We start from the raw sequence: 21,066 nt of genomic DNA, 5'->3' as shown, positions 1-21,066 counted from the left end.
TTTTTTTGACAAACATGCGTATAACCACTTACTATGTGTCGGGCTATGCTCTAGTCATTTTATAAAATACTTAGTCATTTTATGAACGCTCATAATAATCTTGGGAGGTAAGTAGCACTATTATCCCTCATTCGATCCCAGTACACATTTATTGGGAATTTTACAGATGAGGACAGTGAGGCACAGAGAAGCTCAGTGACTTGTCCAGGTCACACAGCTGGTTGGTGGAAGAACTAGGAATAAAACCCCAGAACTCCAAGTCTAGAATTTGGGCTCTCAACCATCATACTAAGTTACTCAACCCTGTGCTTTGGTGGAAAACTGTTTATCTATTAGAAATGCTCTCAGCTGCAAAGAGAAGACAACTCAGCTTGGGGTGGCATAAACAAGTAAGAACTGTTTCAATAGCAAAAAGCGTGGAGGTAGTCTTCTGTCTTGGGCTGGTCGAACAGCTTAACGATGCTGTCAATGACCTAGGCTCTTTCTATCTTTTCTGCTCTACCATTTTAGTCTATTAGCTTGTCAGCTTAGGCTTGCAAGATGGCTGCTGCACCTCCAGGTATCATGCCCAACATCCAGGCAGGAAGAAAAGATAAGTATGAGCTTCCCCTATGGGGGGCTTTGTCTTTTTACTTGGGAAGAGAACCCCTCCCTAGCATGCTTACCCCAACAAAACTAGATAACATGCCCACCATTACCATATCTGACTTAAACCAATCTTGATTCATTTCAGGAGGCTGGGATGGGGCCTCTCTTCCCTGAGATCTGGGGCCTCTTCCCTAACACCTGAACCTGGTTCTGTGTGGTGGGGAGGCCATAGCTATTGAGGAGACAACAGACAGCATTTGCCATGGGTAGGTGTTATTATCCCATTTTACAGATGGGCACACTGCAGCTAGAAGTCACCAGGTCAAGATCACATGACTGGCAAAATGGTAGGTCCAGAATACTAACCTACGTCCATCTGACTCTAAATCTCATGCTCTTAACTCTGGCATAATACATTGCTGAGCAGAGTCGAGCAAAACTAGATGGACGCACACTTGGCTTTACCACTAACACTTGTGCAAGTTATTCACTCTCCCTAAGCCTCGATCTTATCTCCAAATTGTGGGTAGTAATGGTACCTAACCAGAGGGTAGCTGTAATGGTGAAATGAAATAACACATGTAAAGAGCCTGACAATGCTAAGTAATCAATAATTCTTGGCTATTATTATCATCAAGATTATTATTGTTGTTGTTGCTATTTTTATGCTATGAGACTTTGTGGCCACAATATACTTGGATCCAGATGAAAACACCACTCTGAGCATCTCTGTGTGACATGGTAGCGGTAGGCTTAAAAGTGAGGAGAGGGGGCCAGCCTGTTGACATAGTGGTTAAGTTCATGTGCTCTGCTTTGGTGGCCCAGGGTTCTCAGGTTCGGATCCCAGGCGTGGACCTAGCACTGCTCGTCAAGCCATGCTGTGGCAGCATCCCAAATAAATAGAGGAAGATTGGCATAGATGTTAGCTCAGAGCCAATCTTCCTCACACACAAAAAAAGACTGAGGAGAGGGTGTTCATTATAACACTAAGTGTAGATGGAGGATTAACCATGTTCATGGTATTACAACTAAAATCTGTTGAATAAACGTAAAAAATAGAAAGCTTTGGCAGTTACTTACAGAAATAGTCTTACCATGTGATCCAGCAATCACTTTCCTTGGTGTCTAACCAAATGAGTTGAAAACATGTCCCCTCAAAAGCCTGCAGACGAATATTTATAGCAGCTTTATTCATAATTGCCAAAACTTAGAAGTAATGAAGATGTCCTTCAGTAAGTGAACAGATAAAGTGTAGTACATCCAGACACGGAATACTATTTAGCCCTAAAAAGAAATGAACCATCAAGCCATGAAAAGACACGGAGAGGAATCTTAAACGCATACTGCTAAGTGAAGGAAGCCTGTCTGAAAGCCTACATACTGTGTGATTCCAACTATATGACGTTCTGGGAAAGGCAAAACGATGGAAAGAGTGGAAGATCACTGGTTGCGAAGGGTTTGAGAGAGGGAGGGAGGGAGGGATTAACAGGGGCCCAGGGGATTTTTAGGGCTGTAAAACCATTTTGCATGATACTATAATGGTGGCTACGTGACATTATGCATTTGCGAAAATCCCAAAGAACCATTTAACACAGAATCCTAAATGTAAACTATGGACTTTAGCCATAAGTATCAGTTTTGGTTCATGAACTGTAACAAATGCACCCTACTAATGCAAGATGTTAACAATATGGGGAATGGGGGTGGGGCTAGGATGTGGGAGCTCTCTGTACTTTCTACGCAATTTTTTGTAAACCTAAAATTTCTCTAAAAAATAAATTCTATTCATTTAAATATAGATATACATATAATTTAACAACATTCATATCTTTTGATCCAATAATTTCACTTTTGAGATTTTCTTGAGATACAGGACAGCCCAGAAGGAAAATTTCTTTTACGAAAGGGAAAAAAGTAAACAACCATCTACCAGCAACCATATGGATAAAAGTAACAAATGGTAGTTGAATAGGTTCTCAAATAACATGGGCAATGCTTGCAGAAAAATACAGATGGAAGAAAAAGTGGAAAACTCCTTAAGATAACAACTATGTAAAAAACTTTGTATAAAACAAGTCACACATTAATAATAATTGCTACTATGTAACCAAGGGTCATGACATTATGGATAGCTTTCTGACTCTCTTTTTCCAATTTCTTATATTTTTGAAATACATATGTATTTAAAGGTCTATGAATCCTCTAGCTAGGGGAGAAAAGACAAGAGGCAGCAAAGACAGACAGCTAACAAGAATAGCATCACCTCCACCTCCACCACCATTTCTTGGGAGGAGACATCATGGAAGCCACTGTTTTCAGTACTTCGGTAAGTTATAAACTCATTTGGATAACGCACCGCAAGTCGTGAAGCTACAGGTCACCAGGGCGTGTACATGCAACCAAAGCGATTCCCAGCTGAAGTTCTGAAATCTCTGGTTCAGTCAAAACGCAGTAGAGGCACCCTAGCGGCCCGAGCACACAAAGATAAACGGGAAACAGAAATTCAGAGACCAAATTCAGAGAGTGGAGGTGAAGAATCTACTTACGTTCTCACTCACCCACCTAGCAAGTCTTTCTTTTATTAACTGCTTACGAGAGGCCAGGCGCTGGGGATGCACATATGAATAAAATGAGACCTCTGACCTTTAAGAACTCCCAGTCTAGTCTCTTCAGAACCCTCTATTTCCACACTGTGACACTTCTGCTAGTGGAAGGGCACGTTAACCGTCTAAGAGGCTGCAGCAACGGGCATAACCTGGAATTCTTTCATCAACCCTGGTTGTGTGGCCACCTTAAGTCCCCCCAATACAGTGCAGCTCCCTGAGAGCAGGAACCATCCACACAAACCACAGGATGATAATTCGCCCTCCCCCACCATACTAGTTCACCTAAGCTGACTTTCGGGGTCAACGGAATTTATTTCTGACTCTACCTCCCACCCCCTCACAACCACATCAAGTATTTCAGATCAAGTATCTGTGAATCATAGGTCAAGCTGATTCATTTCTTAAAGTTTCCGGATTATGAATGAAAATGGTATCGATCACCTGGATGAGGATCAAATACAGGGAGAGACAGCGCGACAGTCGAGACTGGCTCTGCATTTACTTGCAACAATGCCAACTAGATTTCCAGCATTTTATTGAGACGAGGAGAGAGCTGCTGAAAAATTAGCAGGGAGTGAGAGTCGTAAATGAAAATGATCCATCATTCCTTTTTTTTTTTTTTTTACCAATTTAAGATGTGTAACATGCTAATAATATTCTCTCCATTCACTGTGCTGCCTTCTTGTTTTATTTTGGTTAATGTGTAAAATGTTTACAGTAGGCTTTTGGAAGCTCAGAACACAGATTCAGAGCCTATAAAATGATGCTTTCCATATCAGAAAGCGGAATGGGAAGGTGATGCGAGCTCAGCACCTACTGCAGTCTCATTTCATATTAAAGACCCAGCGGGGTGGGAAGCAGAGGCTGGGAGGGGTGAGGTCACCTGCCCCGGCAGGTAGCTCACAGTGGCCTCATTCCTCCACAGATCGGCTCAACAGATCAGCTTAGCTCAAGGGGTGCTCAGAAACAGAAGCTCACGGTAGAGATGCAAAACAGTGTTGGGAGCAGGAAAGACAAACTCCCAGAGACCTTTTGGGGCTGTGACTCCCACGCACTTTTCACACCCATTCACCCCAACCTTTCACCTGCAGAACCATGGTGTCTCCAGATCAATGTGTAATGCCAAGACAAGGGACGAGAACTCTCACCCTACATGGGAAAGCCTGATGGGGACCCCAAGGGAAACCCACCAGTGTGTGAATCAGATCCTGTGACCCTTGTGGTCCTGCATCTCAAAGCAGGGGACACGTGATCAAAGCCTTGAAGCTTAGAGGGAAACTCAACCTATGAATCATGGCAGCACAGAACCTTCCCTGGGCCTCCCTCAGAACCCACTGACACTTGGTGTGTCACCAGGGGCCAGAGCAGCTGCACAGTTCTCATGTGAACCAAGACTATTTAATGAGTTTTGGTGGTCTCTTAGGATGCCTCATCAATTCACGAGATGATCTATCCGCAGGTGACAAGGTTCATAAATGCCAGATGAAACATTCACAAGCGAGTCTGGTTTTACCTTTTGTTTTTGTTTTTTTTACTGAATACTTGGCTAATTTGGAATCACCATATTAATAGATGGAAACCCAGAGAAGGTTAGTGACTTGTCTAAGAACACACAGCTAGAACTAGACAAACCTGATGGTCGAACTCAGGAGTCCATAATCTCTCTCCCCAACACCCGATTGCCTTGCTTAGGACAAAAAGACCACACAAAGCAAAGGAAAAAATATAAACATTTTAATTGGATAAGAAAAGAATAAGAGAGAAGTGTGAGATCTAGAGGCAGTGCATTCCTGGCCAATCACAGACTCTTTGTGACATGAACACAGTGAAGGGCTCTGGGCTGAATCTCTATTTTAAAATTTTAAAATTTATCTTAATTAAAATAGAATAAAAATATAATTAAAATACATATTTTTTTAATTAAAGATTGGCATCTGAGCTAACAACTGTTGCCAATCTATTTTTTTCCCTGCTTTTTTTTTCTCCCCAAATCCCCCCAGTACATAGTTGTCTATTTTAGTTGTGGGTCCTTCTAGTTGTGGCATGTGGGATGCTGCCTCAACATGGCCTAATGAGCAGTGCCATGTCCGCGCCCAGGATCCAAACCCTGGGCCACCAAAGCAGAGCACATGAACTTAACCATTCGGCGACGGGGCCGGCCCGTAAAAAGTATTTTTAACGTGCCCCTTTCCCATCCCGCCACATAGCGGAGAGAGAGTTAATATATTCTGTTTATCCGTTCTGGTGGCACTGTGTCAGCCCTATTATTCAGGGTCTAACAGTTGAAAGAGGCTCACTGAGTCCATTGGGCAGATGAGAAAAATAAGGTCCAGGGATAGGAAATGACCTGCCCGAGGAAATCTAACATCCCTCGCTCTCCAGACCTGTGGTATTCCCAGTGCAGAGTGCACCTACTTCCCTAGCTTCTGCAGAGAAGGGAATTCAGGTCCCTCTGGCAACCCTCATTTCATTTCTCATGATTCTGTCTACTGGTTTAGCAAAATCCCCAGGGCAATTGGCTGATTCTGATGAAATGTACTGTAGCTACCAAAAGATAGCAGTGGACAGGGTTAGTTTGTCAACATATACAGGAGAAGGGATCCTGAACTATAATGAGCATGAAAACAGATAAGGAATTTATTTATTTGGTCCACATAAAAGGTATTATAGCCACACAACGTAATAAAACTATGTAGCAGTTACAAAGAATAAGGTAGCTGACATGGATAGCACTTGATATATTGCTGAGTAGGAAAAGGCAAGTTGCAGAATAATCTCTTTATCACAGGTCTACAAAAACAGTACTCTGTGTGTGTGTATGTGCGTGTACATAAACGCATTAGAGAGGTCTGTGAGGATGTGCTCCAAAGGGATAACCTAAGCAGAGATGATGGGGAAACAAGGATCATGGGCAGTGATCAAAAAAGGACTTCAGGCGCCGGCCCTGGGGCCAAGTCGTTAAGGTCGTGTGCTCTGCTTCGGCGGCCCAGGGTTTCACTGATTCGCATCCTGAGTACAGACATGGCGCCGCTCATCAGGCCACAGTGAGGTGGTGTCCCATACGCCACAACTAGAAGGACCCACCACTAAAATACACAACTATGTATTGGGGGGATTTGGGGAGAAAAAACAGGAAAAAAGAAAAAGGAAGATTGGCAACAGTTGTTAGCTCAGGTGCCAATCTTTAAAAAAAAAGAAAACTGGAAAAAAAAAAAAGGACTTTAACCTTATTTGGAAACTGTTTTTTCCCCCCAAGGTGAAAACATTCATTTACTATTTATGTAATAAATGATTGATTTTTTTTTTAAAAAGGAGAAAAATAGAAATAGGATTCTATTCATTCATCTATCTAGTCTATCTATTCATCCAACTATTTGAGCATCTATTATGGGCCAGGAAGGAAATAAGATGAAAAACACAGCCCCTGGCCACAAGAAGCTCCGTTCTAACGGGTGAGCAGGAAGATCTGACTGCTTGGTATGCGTAACGAGGAATGTCGCGAGGAATGTCGCGAGTGCTCTGGTGACAGAAGCAAACAGCACAGAATGGGAACAGAAAGTGATTTCCACGTTTCAGGGGAGATCCAGAGGCCAAAACAGAGTGCCTGGTAAATTCTGCCAAGGCCTGCCACCTTGAAACAAAATGACCATGATGACAGTTTGCAAACGGACAAAGCTTTGCTAATCTTAAAGGAATTCCAATGTCTTTGACTTCAGTTAGAGCTCACGAAGGAATAGGACAGTACAAAGGACAGTTTGGAGGTCCCCCAAATTTAACCCCCACAGAAGGAGATGGTTTAGTTGCTTTTTAAAGGCACTGACTCTTCGGCTGTTTTTATCAGTACATACGGTTTACTCTGCTAGGCTAGAAATGGCCTCTGCCAAAATTGCTGTTTTGACTTGGATTTCCAAAAATAACTCACGAGAAGCCTGCAGTGTGAGAGGAAGACGGTCGCTCACAGCTCCAAGGAGGAAAGAAGACAGCATTTGATTCGAATTACTTAAGAGCTGAAATGGAGTGCCAGCATCTCCTTGGAGCAACTGCTATATAATTAGCCATCCTAATGGAATCTTTTCAAAACCAAGGCAGTTCAATAAGGTCATTTAATTGAAAATAAGATTTCCAGACCAACTATTCTGTCAAAGCCACATTAAGTGACGACAGCTCAGCAGTGACCGATCCCTGGTAAAACGTATTCTGTGCCACGGGAGAGAAGGTGGGAAGGAGGGAGGTGTTCTGCTATTTGGGGAACATGGTGACGGCCTAGGCTCCTTTTTCCAGCTGCGTGTGTCTTCTTGTCACCGGGAAAAAGCACTCAATTCTCTCTGGGCCAGTGTTACTGCTGGGCCTATCCCCTCCGGCCAGTTATTTTCCAGTCTCCTGAAAAGAAGCAGCAAGGATTAAAATCTCGCAGATAACATGGGGGAGAGAAGAGAAAATGACGCTCGCCATCCAACCTGCTCACGATGAGACATGAGATGTCCCGGTCCAGACATGGGCTTGTGAAAGACTCGGCGACTGGAAATGACCTTCACTGCTTGGACATTCCTGTTTGTCACTTATTAGCTGTGTGACCTCTGCTGAGTTATTTCACATCTCTGAGCAGTAGTTTCCTCACCTTAAAAAAAAAAAAAAGGATTATATTCCCACACCTCACTGGACGATTAGGAAGATGAAATGTGACAATGTATGTTAAACTGCGAACCTGTGACAGAGCCGGAGTACGTGCCATCTGGCCCTCTAGATGGTGTCGGGTACTACGTGTGGTGCGAGCAGCGGTGGGAGGGACTAGATGCTTCCTTGCTGCTCAAAATGGGTCAGTCAGTGCGAGGACTGCAGCATCAGCATCATCTGGGGGCTCATCATTCATGCAGAATCTCAGCCCCACACAGATGAATTGAATGAGAATCTGCATTTAAAAAGGACTCCTAGGGATCTGTGCTTGGCTCAAATTTGAGGAACGATGGCCTCGGCCATCTCTCAGGGGTGTCATTCTGCACCAGGTGACCTGAGTCAAGGGAAAGTGGTCTTAAAGCTTCCCTTTAATGGGGAGAAGTGGGTTCCCCGGCAGGCTGTCTGTGATGTGAGCAATTTCTGGAGACTGCCCTGCATTGCCGTCCAGCCTTCCTGCTTCCTGCCTTCAGGGGGGAGATCAAGGTGAGCCCAGGACCTCCTGAAAGCAAGGGATTCTCCACCAACGGGGCTGGACCGCTCCAGTGTCCACCGCCACTTCATCACAGATGTCTCCATGTCATCACACATGCCCGGGAATAGGCCCTGGGCACAGAGAGGACAATGGCAGCAGCTGGCGAAGAGCCAATGGGAAGGGAGGCCTTGTAACTCGGGAGAAATGGGAAAGTACATTACGGCCTGAATCACGGAGCTCGGGTGCTATGAAACACGAGCTCACACAATAAAGAAGGAAACCTTGTACACACACACGGACTTTCTCGGACATGTGCAGGCAGACCATCTCTAGAACGACAGGCAGGACACTTCTGACAGTGACTGCCTCCCAGAAGGGACGCCTGTTGGCTGGGGAACCGGAAATGGGGTCACATATCTCACTTTTGCTGCGCATCTTTCTGGATCTTTAGAATTTTCAAGAGTGAATGTGTTCCTTGGAAGGAAGGAAGGAGGGAGGGAGGAAGGGAGGGAAAGGAAGAGAGAGAGGGCCATTTAAATTAAAAAAATAAAAGATAGTTGAATTGCTTGTTATGCAGGGTTAAGTTTAAAAGTCCTCCTAGGAAATTCCGGGCATGAAGTCATCTTTTTTGCTTAAAGCCACACCACTTAGCCTGTGACCTTTCGTTCAGACTGAGCCCTTCGTCCCTCACACCCAAGAGGCCCATGTCTGAAAATGCTCAGGTGGAAAATTCAGCGAGGGAATGTCTTGCGTGGCAGAGCGCGACCTTGTCTATCTGCCGCCAAACCAACAGACATGGTAGATACCCCAGTCTCGAAAAATCCCGGTGGCTCCTCATTCCAGTTCATTTAGCCTAGTTAGGCAAGGGAAAAATCTCTTCCAGAAGATTCTGAAGGCTTGGTTTCCAGAGCCTTCCGGTGACTAACGCGGAGCTGGGGTCACAACACTTACGCTTTGTGTGAGTGTGTGTAAGTAGGAACGGAGATAAGAAACAAATGATAAGGTAACATGTACAATCCTAATTCTGCAACAAGCGGCACTGACGATGCTCAGTTTATAAGGCACTTCCTAAGTGCTCACCGGGAGGAAATACAATAGAAACCCGATTTGAAAGATGAGAAGCCTGAGGTTTAGTGGTGGAATAAGGAATTAAGTGCTGTCCCAGGGCACACCCTTCCTTTCCCACCCCAGCGGCCCAGTTCCCCCAGCCACCTTGCAGAAATGATCACACACCTCGCAGGTGCTGGACATACTACGCCAGGTCTTCATGGTCACTGGCTGGAGACCATGTCTTTACAAAAAAGTATCACTGGGTCTTTCAGCTGAAAATTTCTCCTACTGATAAGGAGAGTGATGACAGTGTCCCCTTGGTCCCTGAAGCTACTACTGATGGCATCTGGTTGGATGGATACAAGGCAGCTTCCAAGTCCGAAATGCCTGGGTCAAGCTGTGTCCCTGCTACTCACAGCTGTGTCATGTTTGGTTAAGTTGATCTCTCTGAGCCTCTGGTTTCTCCATTTTTAAAAATGGCAACAACAGCTAATATGTATCAAGTGTGAACTATGTGTCTGCTCTGAGCCACTGTCATTCTAAACACTGTTTATTAATGTTTACTAACTCATCCCGTACTACTAACATGCTGTTATTATTCACCATGTACAAATGAGAAAGCCGAGGCACAGAAAAGGGAAGGAACTTGCCCAGGGCCACACAGCTATTAATATCAGAACTGGGATTCTGTAGGTGGGTGGACTGGAGCTTGTCCTTCAAGCGAAACACAGAAATGCTCTCAGAAGGCTGTCAGGAGGGTTTCATACGAGATCAAAAGAATAAAATGCTTTCTGGGCCACCTGGCACAGAGTAAGTGCTCGATAAATTATACCTATTAGGTGTCATTTAGAAATTAATTTCTTTGGCTAGGCAGAAACACAAGGGTTCCTAGGGTATTCGTGTGGCTGATGAGGGGAACGTGCTGCTGCCACCATGCTGTTCCCTGACAGCCGGCACTCTGCCTTGGAATGGTGGCGCAGGCAGAAGCTTTGGCACTCTGGCCCTTGAATCTCCACGTCAACCTCTCCCCTGGGGAGCCCGCCCGGAAACCTGAAGTGAGGCAGTTGGGTGGGAACAGCTCTGATGTCCACCTAGCAAGAAGAATGAGAGATTCCAAAAGGGGTTGGACAGATCTAATCCCCAAGGCGATGGCCATGTGCTGGTTGACTCACCGTTTCAGAAACTCTCTACAAATGGGTAGTCACACAGATTCGGGGGGAAGATCTCTTGTATAGAAGAGGAAGCATGTGCTCAAAAAAAATTGGCAAAATCAGGGGCCGGCCCCATGGTGCAGCGGTTAAGTGCACACGTTCCACTTCGGCGGTCCGGGGTTTGCTGGTTCGGATCCTGGGTGTGGACATGGCACCGCTTGACAGGCCATGCTGTGGTAGGCGTCCCACATAGAAAGTAGAGGAAGATGGGCATGGATGTTAGCTCAGGGCCAGTCTTTCTCAGCAAAAAGGGGAGGATTGGTAGCAGATGTTAGCTCAGGGCTAATCTTCCTAAAAAAAACAAAAAACAAAAAAAGAAATTGGCAAAATCAGAGATCTGGTGTGGAAGTGTCTATGGGTGGCTGAGTAACCCACGCTCCGCTGCCCTCTTCATCCTTATTCAGATATTCCCAGTTCCACCAGGTCCTGGGCAGACAGCACTGTGCTCAGAAAAGGTACACGGAGCCCAGAGCAATCCTGTTCTCTTGGTCAGGGCTGGCCTGGGGAAGACATCTAGCCCAGTCTGGCCAATGAGACATAAGGGGAAGGAAGTCTACTGGGGATTTTGGGGGAAATTTTCTTCCCTAATAGAAGATAGAGAATTGCAGTAAACACCTCCTTTTCCTGCCTGACATTCTTTCTACTTAAAATGCTGTTTTGATAAGGTGATGTCTGTAGCAAAAAGAGCATCACTGCGATGCTAATCCAGCACCCTGATGTGCTTGAGCTATCAAATGCATCCTTTCTGATACACCTGCTGATACCAGGTGCTGGGGAGGACGTGGGGAGACAGGAACCCTGAGCGCTGTCAGTGGAAGCACAAACTGTAGTCATTCTGGAAAACAATCTGGCACAGCTTGTGAAATTAAGTGTGCATGTGCACAATGACTCATCCACCCCAGCCCTGTGTCCGTACCAGGGAAACTCTCCCACAGTCCACACGGTACAGGTGCGAGGGGTTCATGGCTGGGCATCCGTAGTGTCCAAAAGCAGGGGACAAGAGAGGTGAAGGGCACGGCCTTTGCCCAGAGAAGGGGCCATGCAGCCTCTCATCTGGGCTAAACAAAGCAACATGAAAGGATCTAAAAAAGATAGTACTTAGTAAAAAGAAAACCAGAAGGGGATCTGGAACAGAATCCCTGTGTCTAAATTAAAAACAGAGACTCATTCAGAACAGTACAGTAGGTACACATGCAGGGCATACAGCAAACACACCACAGTGGGTGCCTGAGAGGAGCGAAGGGGCTGGGAACGAGGGAGAAGAGGAAAAGAAGCAAAAGGGGTTCTTGCAGAGACCTATGATAATGTGTCTCAAATGGAGGGGGCTTTCATAACAGAATTCAAAAGGAAAAAACACAACCACATTTCGAGTCAGAAAACCCAGGGATAAATGTTCCCATGAGTCTTCCTGGCTTCCCATGAGTTACTGCCTGGCAAGTAACTTAACCAAGCCTCAGTTTGCCCTTCGTGGAACTTCATATCTTTTAAAGCAGATACGAAGGGCGGCCCTGCAGAGTTGCTGTGTGAGCATCCAAAGGGATGTGTGCAGATGGCCTGAGTGTGAATACAACAGAGGCTTCCTCCATGTCAACTAAGGATTCAGCCTTCTTGTCTGTCAAATGGGCATTATTACATGACCCATCTGGCACCATTATGATGAGGTTTCAATGAGACATGACAGGGGAAGGACGAAAAGCACAATGATGACTATTTGGGGGAAGGAGGCACGTCCCTCACGGAGCTGAGCTTGTATAAGACACTGTGCTGGGGGCTTAGCAGCTCATCTCGCTGGGTGAGGCATACAGGTCCTCATACCTGGCTGCAGCACCCCCTCCTTCACCCTGGAGCGCCTATGACATCCTGGGACATGTCTGAGAGCAGGCTCCCCGCAACACCAGTCCCAGGGGTACACGAGGCCCTACCAACCCACATATATATTCCTTTTTCTTTTCTTCTCTGGTAATGAATCATTTTTTTAACTGTATAAGGAAGGTTACCAAAAAGAGAAGAGATTAGAAGACAGAAGAGAAGAAGAGAAGAAGAAATTATCATACTCCTATGACCCCAAGTAAGCAAAATCTTCATATTTCCAACAAAGAGCTGATCTCTCTCTATAACCTTCCATAATCCCAGGAAGGACATAATGCTGTATGCGATCGCCACATCACAGATTGTCACTGCTCTCCTTAAGGTGGCCACCGCTTCTCCATCATGATCCCTCAGGTGTCCGGGAAAGATTCAGTGTTGTCGAAGTACCATGTGTCCCTGGGCACCATTTTGCTTCAACTTGTGCCCCTAAATACACCTGGCTTCAAAAAACCCCTTCCTGCCCACCACTATCTTCTCTTCTCCTGGAACGAGTCTTTGAAATACATTCCCCAAATAGGGGTACAAGCTCCAAGTGATGCTTTGATAACTCCTGACAAATAAGTTTTCCAAAAGACTAGTGTCGACGAAAATAATTCATAACCAATCTATAAATGAAAATTTGGGAGAGTTTATTCTGAGCTAAAATCTGAGGACCATGGCCTGGGGCCTTTCTTCCCGAATAAGAAAGTGCACCAAAGAAGTGAGGTATACAGAGTGGTTATATACCCCCAAGCAGGACGTTTCACATAGGATTGAAATGTCCCTCCCACAATAGTCACAAGATTGCCCTGTTGGCACAGCGCTCGATGGACGCAGCAGGTAGTGGTCTGCTATCTCGGCAGGCGCAGCAGGAGGCAAGTCTATTGTCTTGACCTGGGTGGCCACAGGTGAGCGCAGCAATCAGTTCCTAGCCTAAGGAAAGATGCTTAATCCTTAAGGAAATGCCAATGTTGGGAGGGGGAGGGAAGTTGCACCTTTATCTCAAGGGCCTTTGTTCTTGCCATAGGGAATGTCTAAGCGCATATACAATGCATGCTCCATGGCCAAGGTCAGGCCCTTTTGGAAAGACAAGGTCAGGCCGAATTAGGTTTACACCAAATGGCTTCCTCATATACTCCAATATATCCTATTACTTGCCATTTTTATTTGTCACTAGTTTATGCTGCCACCAGCAATGGAGGCATGTGCCAGCCTCCCCACAAACTCTTAGAATAAACTCCAAAACCTGTTATTCTAATTTTTGGTAACTTACTGGGAGTGGAATGCCATGGTCACAGTGTTTGGTGAGCATCATTTTGACTCCCAGGGAAGGTGGACTTCTCCCAACTTCCCTGATGCTATACGTTCCCCCTATGAGATCCGTCCATTAATGGGCACTCACACCTTTTTAAAGAGGTTTTCTGCATATAAAGAGATCTCTTTCAAGAGGCAGCCATGAGGAGTGGAGTGGCAGATGGGACAATGAGAAAGTGGGGGGGGGGGGGGGTGGAGGGGGAGTGGCAGCCTAAGGCCTCCAGAAAAGAAGGAAAAACAGAGGAATAACAAATGGGAATGTTTGCATGAAAAACTGCATTAAAAAATCCCACATCCATTGAGAAGGCATCTCTATAAAATATACGCACACACCGGAGGAATGGAGAGACAGGGGATATGCAGGAGGGGAAGCTCGAGCTACGGCTCTGTACTTGGGTGGATTACAGCTCTGGGATTCGGGCATTCTTTAGAATAATACTTACCTCCCCGGCCATTCCTGCTCACCCCTGGTCAAGCTCTCGAGCCCCCCAGGCCTTAATGCAGGCTGTGAACTCCGCTGAGCATGCCTCTGTCTCTCCGTTAGGCTAATTCCCACACTTCCTTCTCGGCTCCACTTAAACATCAGTTCCCCTGGGAAGCACCCTCTGCTTCCTAGAGCAGATTTGCTGCCTGGCTCATCCAGCCTGCACATCCTGCGCTTCTCCTATTCCAGAGTTTACAGCAGCAGTGGTTTGAGCTGGGCTGCTTCAACAGTTACCTTTGGATTCAAAGCATAACGTTTCAGGGAGTGGGCATAAACGCTTGGACTGTGCTAGCCATGGAAGGCAGGTCTGGCCTGGGAGAAGGGAGAGCTGGGATGACTGGACAATGAAAGAGAGGGAGAGGGCCTTTGCTTTGGTTTTCCCCTTCGATTCCCTAGCCCTGTACCACCAATCCAACTAATGCTTTAAAACCTTATTTCTCAGGGGCCTGTTATCACTAAGACACTGCAGTGAAGAATTGCAACACCGAGGCCATTCCTTGATTATGGAACCTAGTTAGGGAGTCAAGACTCCAACATGAGGAATGTTAGATAAGCACGCAGGAATGAAGTCGAAGATAACAGAGCAAGACAAAGACTGATCGTGTGTGGGCCCTGCGTGGTCTGGGTGCAGGAGGGCAGGTCATGGTGGGTAGGCCACGGTGGGCTGCGGAGAGAAGTCCTCTGAGAGTCCGATTTGAAGGATGGCCATGGGATGGGGTGGTGCGGGGGAGCATCCAAGAGGGAGGCCCGTGATCTAGGCCTGGAGCCGGGAAGGGGTCTGCATGCTCAGTGGCCAAAAAGGAGCCCCTTGAGGCCAGAATAGAAAGAAAACATCTGCAAGTCCTGGGAGGGTATGTTAGGGCCAGAATTTTGAGGACCTTGAAAGCCAGGCAGGGGCGTCCATGCTGGGAAAAAGAGGATGAAGACCTCAGAAAGTAATGCAGCAGATAAGAGAAGTTCATGGGGAGATCAGCCTGGGGGCAGCCCTCAGAATGGACTAGAGAAAGAACTCAATAAACTCTTTCAAAAGTTATAGCAGTCGGCAGAAGAGAGGGAGACCTCTGGAGGGTCTCTCACTAGCATTTCAATGAGACGGCCAGAAACGTCCCTTCTGCTCACTCCGTGTTCGCCAGAACTAGTCACAGCAGGCAAGGGAGGGCAATTCTAATCTCCAGAAGGCAGAGTCAGAAAAGATGAAAGCCCTAGGTGCATCACTTTTCAAGGCACATGGAATTTACCGTTCATTCCTTCCAGTAGCGAGAATTTATTCTGAAATGTTTAAAAACATATACTGAGTACCAAACACCTTAAAATATTACCAATGCCTCTGGCTCTTTCAACAACCCTGTGAGGTAAGGATCCTTATTCCCACTCTCCCAATGAGAAATTTGGGGCACAAAGAGGTTGAGGCACCCAGACAGTAAGGAATGGGCCTGACTCCAGAGCCTGCGCTCTCCTCCCACTGTCACAGGGACTTCTTTACGTCAGGAGAGGAAGGCAGCAGAGGACATAAGGCACAGTGGTTAAGCAGGAGGGTTCTGGAGGCAAGCTGCCTGGTTGTGTGTCCTGGTTTCATAATCCTGAGGCTTGTGATGGTGAGCAAGTTACTTACCTTCTGTGCCTCAGTTTCCTCATCTGTAAACTGGCAGGATACTAACCTCTTCGTGATGCTGGCACAACTAAGGGAGATAATGCACATAAAGCACTTCAAGTCGTTCCTAGCACAGAATCAAGCAATGCCAGCTAGGAAATTAACATGAGCATCCGACTATAAGGACACTGGAGCTCAGAGAGGCCACAAGTTTCTAAACCCAGAGACTATCTACTCTCCAATGCGTCACTCAGCCTCCTTGGTTAGGTGGCCTGCTGATGCTGCCGCTGTCTGTGTGCAGGGAGAAAGGCCACCCAGCACTGGAGTCAGTGGACCCTGCCACAGGGCATGCCCTGCACCCGGCCACTCTCCTTTCTCATGATCTTCTTTTATTTTTCTCCTTGTACTTGGAACTACCTGAAAAGTCTTAATTGCATACGGATCTGCCATCTTGCTTATTACCTGTCTCCCTGACTAGAATCTAAGCTTCATATCTGCCTGTTCAGAGTGCCAGGCACATAGTAGGGTGCTCAGCAGATATTTGCTGGATGAATGGATGAATGAATAAATGTAAGTTCCCTGAGGGCAGAGGCTACCTTGGGTTTATTCCCTGCTACCCTCACTGTGCACAATGCCTGGCACACAGTTGGTGCTCAATGGGTGCTGAGAAGTGAGCCAGCTTTTCATGCTTCAGCTTCAAGTGAGTGACTCAGCCTTTCTCCCTCTGCAGGGGATGAAGCTGAAGACTGGCCTTGTAGGATACAATGCCTGAGACCCCCACTGCCTTCCTCCCCTCTCCTCAGGGCTTGACACTGGGTGACACACTGGCCTGAGGACACGGGTCCCACAGGGGAGAAAAGCCACAGTGAAAGAGAGATGCGGAACTGCCGACAGGGACGCAACAAGTCGGTGCACACTGGGCACAGGCACACAAGTTGTAAAAACTGCGCCCTAGTCTGGCCTCTTTAGGAACTTGCTGTGTGACCTTGGGTGAGTCATTCTCTCTCTAGGCCTCGGTTTTCCTTACAGTAAAACCTGGGCATTAAAGAAGAACATTTCTAAGGGTGCTTCCGGATCGAAAATCATCTAGGGCTTTATTTCTCAGAGCATGGTCCATGGGGTGAGTGCTTTTTCAAGGCTTTTGGAGGCCTGACATACAGCATGTCAAATATAGCAAACTTATCCAGATCCTACATGAAAAGTAATTCCCATGTAACGGCAGAAGTTGAGCTGCACTCGACAAACTGATGTAAAGTTATATACAGAGGTATCATTATTTCAATTTTGCACCTTTCTTTTCCTATTTTGAAACTAAAAATCGTATGTCAGTTCTCAGATTTGTTTGTGGGCCCTCAAAATACTGACAGGTCTCAGGCGTGCTGATGGTGCCTTCCCGGTCAAATGGACATATTTGAGATGTTTGGTGAAAATGCCATTTCTCAGGCCCCGTCTCAGAGCCGCTGAATTAGAAAATCTGACGGAGGAGCCCAGGAATCTGCATTTTAGCAAGTTTCCCAGGTGATCATTTGCAAACTGACGTTTGAAAACCACTGCCCTAAAAAGAAGCTGCGAAAAGGGGCTGGGGGAGGCACTGCTGCGGGCCGGAGGAGGGTGACAAAGGTGACGAGGGAGGGGGAGGCGAAACAGAGAGGACAGCACGTGGCTCCTGTTTTGCATGTGTGCAAATCACTTCTGCCATGTGCGCCCTGCATGTTCCACCAGAGTAAACATAGTTTGCAAACCCTGACTCACCCTCTGCTGGGGCCCTCCCCACACCCCGGCCTGGGGCTGCACTTACTACCGTGATTTGCAGGAAGAGAACCTTTCCATCATTTTGGGCACACGGCTTGAAGCCCGAAGCCACCACTGCCAGGGACGGTACCACAGGAAGGAATATAAATAGCACCGTCACCCAGGTGTTCGCTGCAATTCATTCTACCTTTGCCTCGTGATCGATTCCAGCGCCAGCAGTGAGCGGTCTTAACTCATCCACAGGAGAGGTGTTGTTTCATGTTGAGCCACACACACAAAAGTGTTACACACATGCTTGTGTGTGCACACACACACACACCCCCAACATTATGTGCAGGTGTATTTAAGCTTCTGCAAAGATTAGAGATACCGCCCAGCTGTTAGAAGTCATCTCGATTATAAAGCTGAGTGTTGGTTTCCAAGGTACCAGGCTAAAAGGAGGTTAGAAAAGAAGGAGCGATCTGATACAAAGGGCCAAGCACTGTGCTGGGGTTTTCCCATGTAGGTTTCACATCAATCCATCCGGAAGAGTATTATCAGTTCCATCCTTCTGATGAGGAAACCAAGCCACAGACAAGATCTGTGATTTGCCCTAGAACCTACAAGATCCAACCCTGACCTGCAGACTTCCAAAGCTCATGTTCAATGCCTTATGCAATGCTGCCTTGAAGTTCATAAGCTGTAAACACAGCGGGGAGGGGAGAGTCTGCGCTAGAGAGAGGGGAGCCAGAGGAAAGTGATCAATTCAATCAATGGGAGAACCAAAAAATTCCTTAACAAGCAATTTAATTCACAAGCAATAAATGGTCAGTGGAAAAAATAAATCACAGAGAAGGAATAAGAAAAGACAACACACATGTAATAACATCCTTCTAAAAATGATGGTGTTGTTTATACTTGTAGGCTTTTTTCTATCCAAAGATACTTTTTTCTAGCCTACCAATAAAACGATACAATTTTATAAAAAATTTTATAGTACTGATTTTGTGTGTGCATGTGTGTATGAGGAAGATTGGCCTTGAGCTAACATCTGCTGCCAACCTTCCTCTTTTTGCTTGAGGAAGATTGTTGCTGAGCTAACATCTGTGCCAATCTTCCTCTATTTTATGTGGGATGCTACCACAACGTGGCTTGATGAGCGGTGCTAGGTTCGCGCCTAGGATCTGAACCAAGCAAACTGCAGCAAACCCCAGGCCGCAGAAGCTGAAAGCACGAACTTAACCACTACGCCACTGGGCGGGCCCCAATATTGACTTTTTTTTTAGGTAATTAGTGATGCTTGCCCAAACCTAATCTTCTGTGAACTTATGCCAATTCATAAATTTCTCGGCAGATTCCAAGGGGGAAGAGATTAAACCCTTAACTTCTGTTTTGTTTGTTTCCCGTCGTCTGTTCATCAGCCACTAGGATGGGCTAAAGAATGTTCTATCTTAATGCCATGTTCTGGTGGATGATTTGGCCTTGAAAAATATGCCAAAAGAAAAAGAAAGGAATTGGGTTGGTTTCTTCTTCCCCATAGATGAAAATGGAGAATAGGTTTTGTAGCAATTGAGAAAATGACCGCCCCCTCGACAAAAAAAGCATCTTAATGCTGATGGGAAATGCAGCTCTACTGTGCCAAAGGGTCTGGAACAGGACTTCCCACTGCCCCTCCCCGACCGGCAGGACCAGCCCTTCTAGTGCCATCCCCTAGTTGGGAGAGTGAAAAATAACCTTCTTTCCTCCCTCCTGGTGTTAATGAGGCTCCCTATTGAGAAGCAGTTAATCACATCAATTAAGAGCCTTTTTTTCACACTTGGCCTTGCCTGCCAGGCACAGGCCCTCTGTCCAGGAGAAGGTGGGTAAGATAAGTCATGTCATGAGATAATTTATATTTTTTTATTTTTCCCCCTCCACCTATGTTTTTTTCACTTGTACTTTTTTTTTTTTAATTTTAGGCATAATTAACACACAGTGAAATGTCCAGATCTTAAATGAGCTGTTTGGTGAGTTTGACTAATGCAGATCCCAGACACACTAAACCACCAAGACACAAAACGTCTCCCTCACCCAGAAAGTGCCCCGCACCTTTCCCAGTCGTCTCTGCACTCCTCCCAGGGGCAACCACTGTGCTGACGTCTAGCGCCATTGATTAATTCTGTGTGCTCTAAAAATTCATATAAATGGAATCTGTTATGTTTAAAGATGAGCAGGAGTGATGAGCAAGCACAGGCAGCTCTAAGTGGGAATGAAAACCAGTGTAGGGACCTGGGAAAACAGTCTGGCAGTTTCTCAAAAGGGTACACATAGAGTAACAATAGTACCCAGAAATTCCATTCCTAGGTGTATATACTCAAGAAAAATGAAAACATACTGCACTATGTTATAAGCCAATATGACCTCAATAAAACAATTAACAGAACAAGAAAAATGAAAACTTAGATCCACACAAAACTTTGTACACAAGCATTCAGAGCAGCGTTATTCATAATAACCAAAAGATGGAAACAACCCGATGTCCACCAACTGATGAATGAGCAAATAAAATTCATCATATCCATACAATGGAACATTATTCAGGCACAGAAATGACTGAAATATAGATACATGACACACAGTGGACGAACCTTGAAAACATCACGCTAAGTGAAAGAAATCAGTCATGAAAGACCACATATTGTATGATTCCATTTACATGAAATGTGCATAGCAACAGAAAGTAGATTATAGGTTGCTTAAGACTGGGGGTGCAAGGGGAATTGGGAGATGCCAACTAAAGCACACAGACTTTCTTTCTGAGGTGGTGAAAACGTTCTAAGATTGGTAAATTGTATCGTGTGTGAATTGTATCTCAACAAAACTGTTTAAAGAAAGAAACATTCAGAATCAACAGAAGTAAAGACAATTGTGATGCAAAGAGAAGACAGCAGTATTCTTTCAGTGGAATTTTAACTGAAGAGGCGTGTGGCATTGTGGCCGAAGAACGCCCAGCCACCCTGGAAGGATAATTGGCGTCCTCCTAGGTCCCCTTCCCATGAGAAGTTCCTGGGTTTGCTGCTTTCCCAGAAGTCCCTGACCTGTCTCGAAGTCTAAACTCTGAAGAGCCAGGAGCTAGTCACCAGATGCAGTCATTCATTCCACAAACATTTAGGGTAGAAAAACCCACAAGTGACTCTGGTCTCGTGGATATATCTCGATGCTTTCAAGTGCCTGCAATTTTAAGGACGTATCAAAGGCCTCTGTGTGTTGGGTTCTGTGTTTAGCTTGTGATGCTAGGAGACTGGAGGGGTAGAAAGAACCTGTTACAAGAGAAAGGCCAAGAACTCTGAGGTCCAGCGGACCTGGTTCTAAGTCCTGATTCTACCACTCACAAATGCATGACTTCACCTTTCTGCCTCATATCCCTCACCTGCGAAGACCAAGAACCTCACCCTATGGTGGAACCACTGGGAGCCCCAGCCCTAGAAACCAAACCCCAGCTCTACCACTTACAAGCT

At 45.9% G+C, this 21,066-nt stretch overlaps 1 long non-coding RNA gene across 7 annotated transcripts in view; it reads right to left on the bottom strand.

Moving 5' to 3' along the window:
• Positions 1-4,907: 4,907 nt before the first annotated feature.
• Positions 4,908-21,066, bottom strand: part of LOC102149248 (uncharacterized) — a 231,144-nt gene continuing 214,985 nt past the window's right edge. For 3 of the 7 annotated variants that reach the window (XR_011421419.1, XR_011421414.1, XR_011421417.1), the window contains 3 exons: positions 10,563-10,892; positions 7,652-7,812; positions 5,819-7,574 (listed from right to left, as the gene is read on the bottom strand). This is a non-coding gene — a long non-coding RNA (uncharacterized lncRNA). Of the gene's footprint in view, positions 7,575-7,651; positions 7,813-10,562; positions 10,893-21,066 lie in introns of all 7 variants that reach the window. The other 4 variants (XR_002810480.2, XR_011421416.1, XR_011421415.1 and 1 more) reach the window with 3 other exon arrangements.

This window comes from Equus caballus, chromosome 9, assembly GCF_041296265.1.
Source record: "Equus caballus isolate H_3958 breed thoroughbred chromosome 9, TB-T2T, whole genome shotgun sequence".
Lineage (NCBI taxonomy): Eukaryota > Metazoa > Chordata > Mammalia > Perissodactyla > Equidae > Equus > Equus caballus.
The sequence above is the reverse complement of the archived record's forward strand: the minus strand, read 5'-3'. Positions and strand labels throughout refer to the sequence as shown.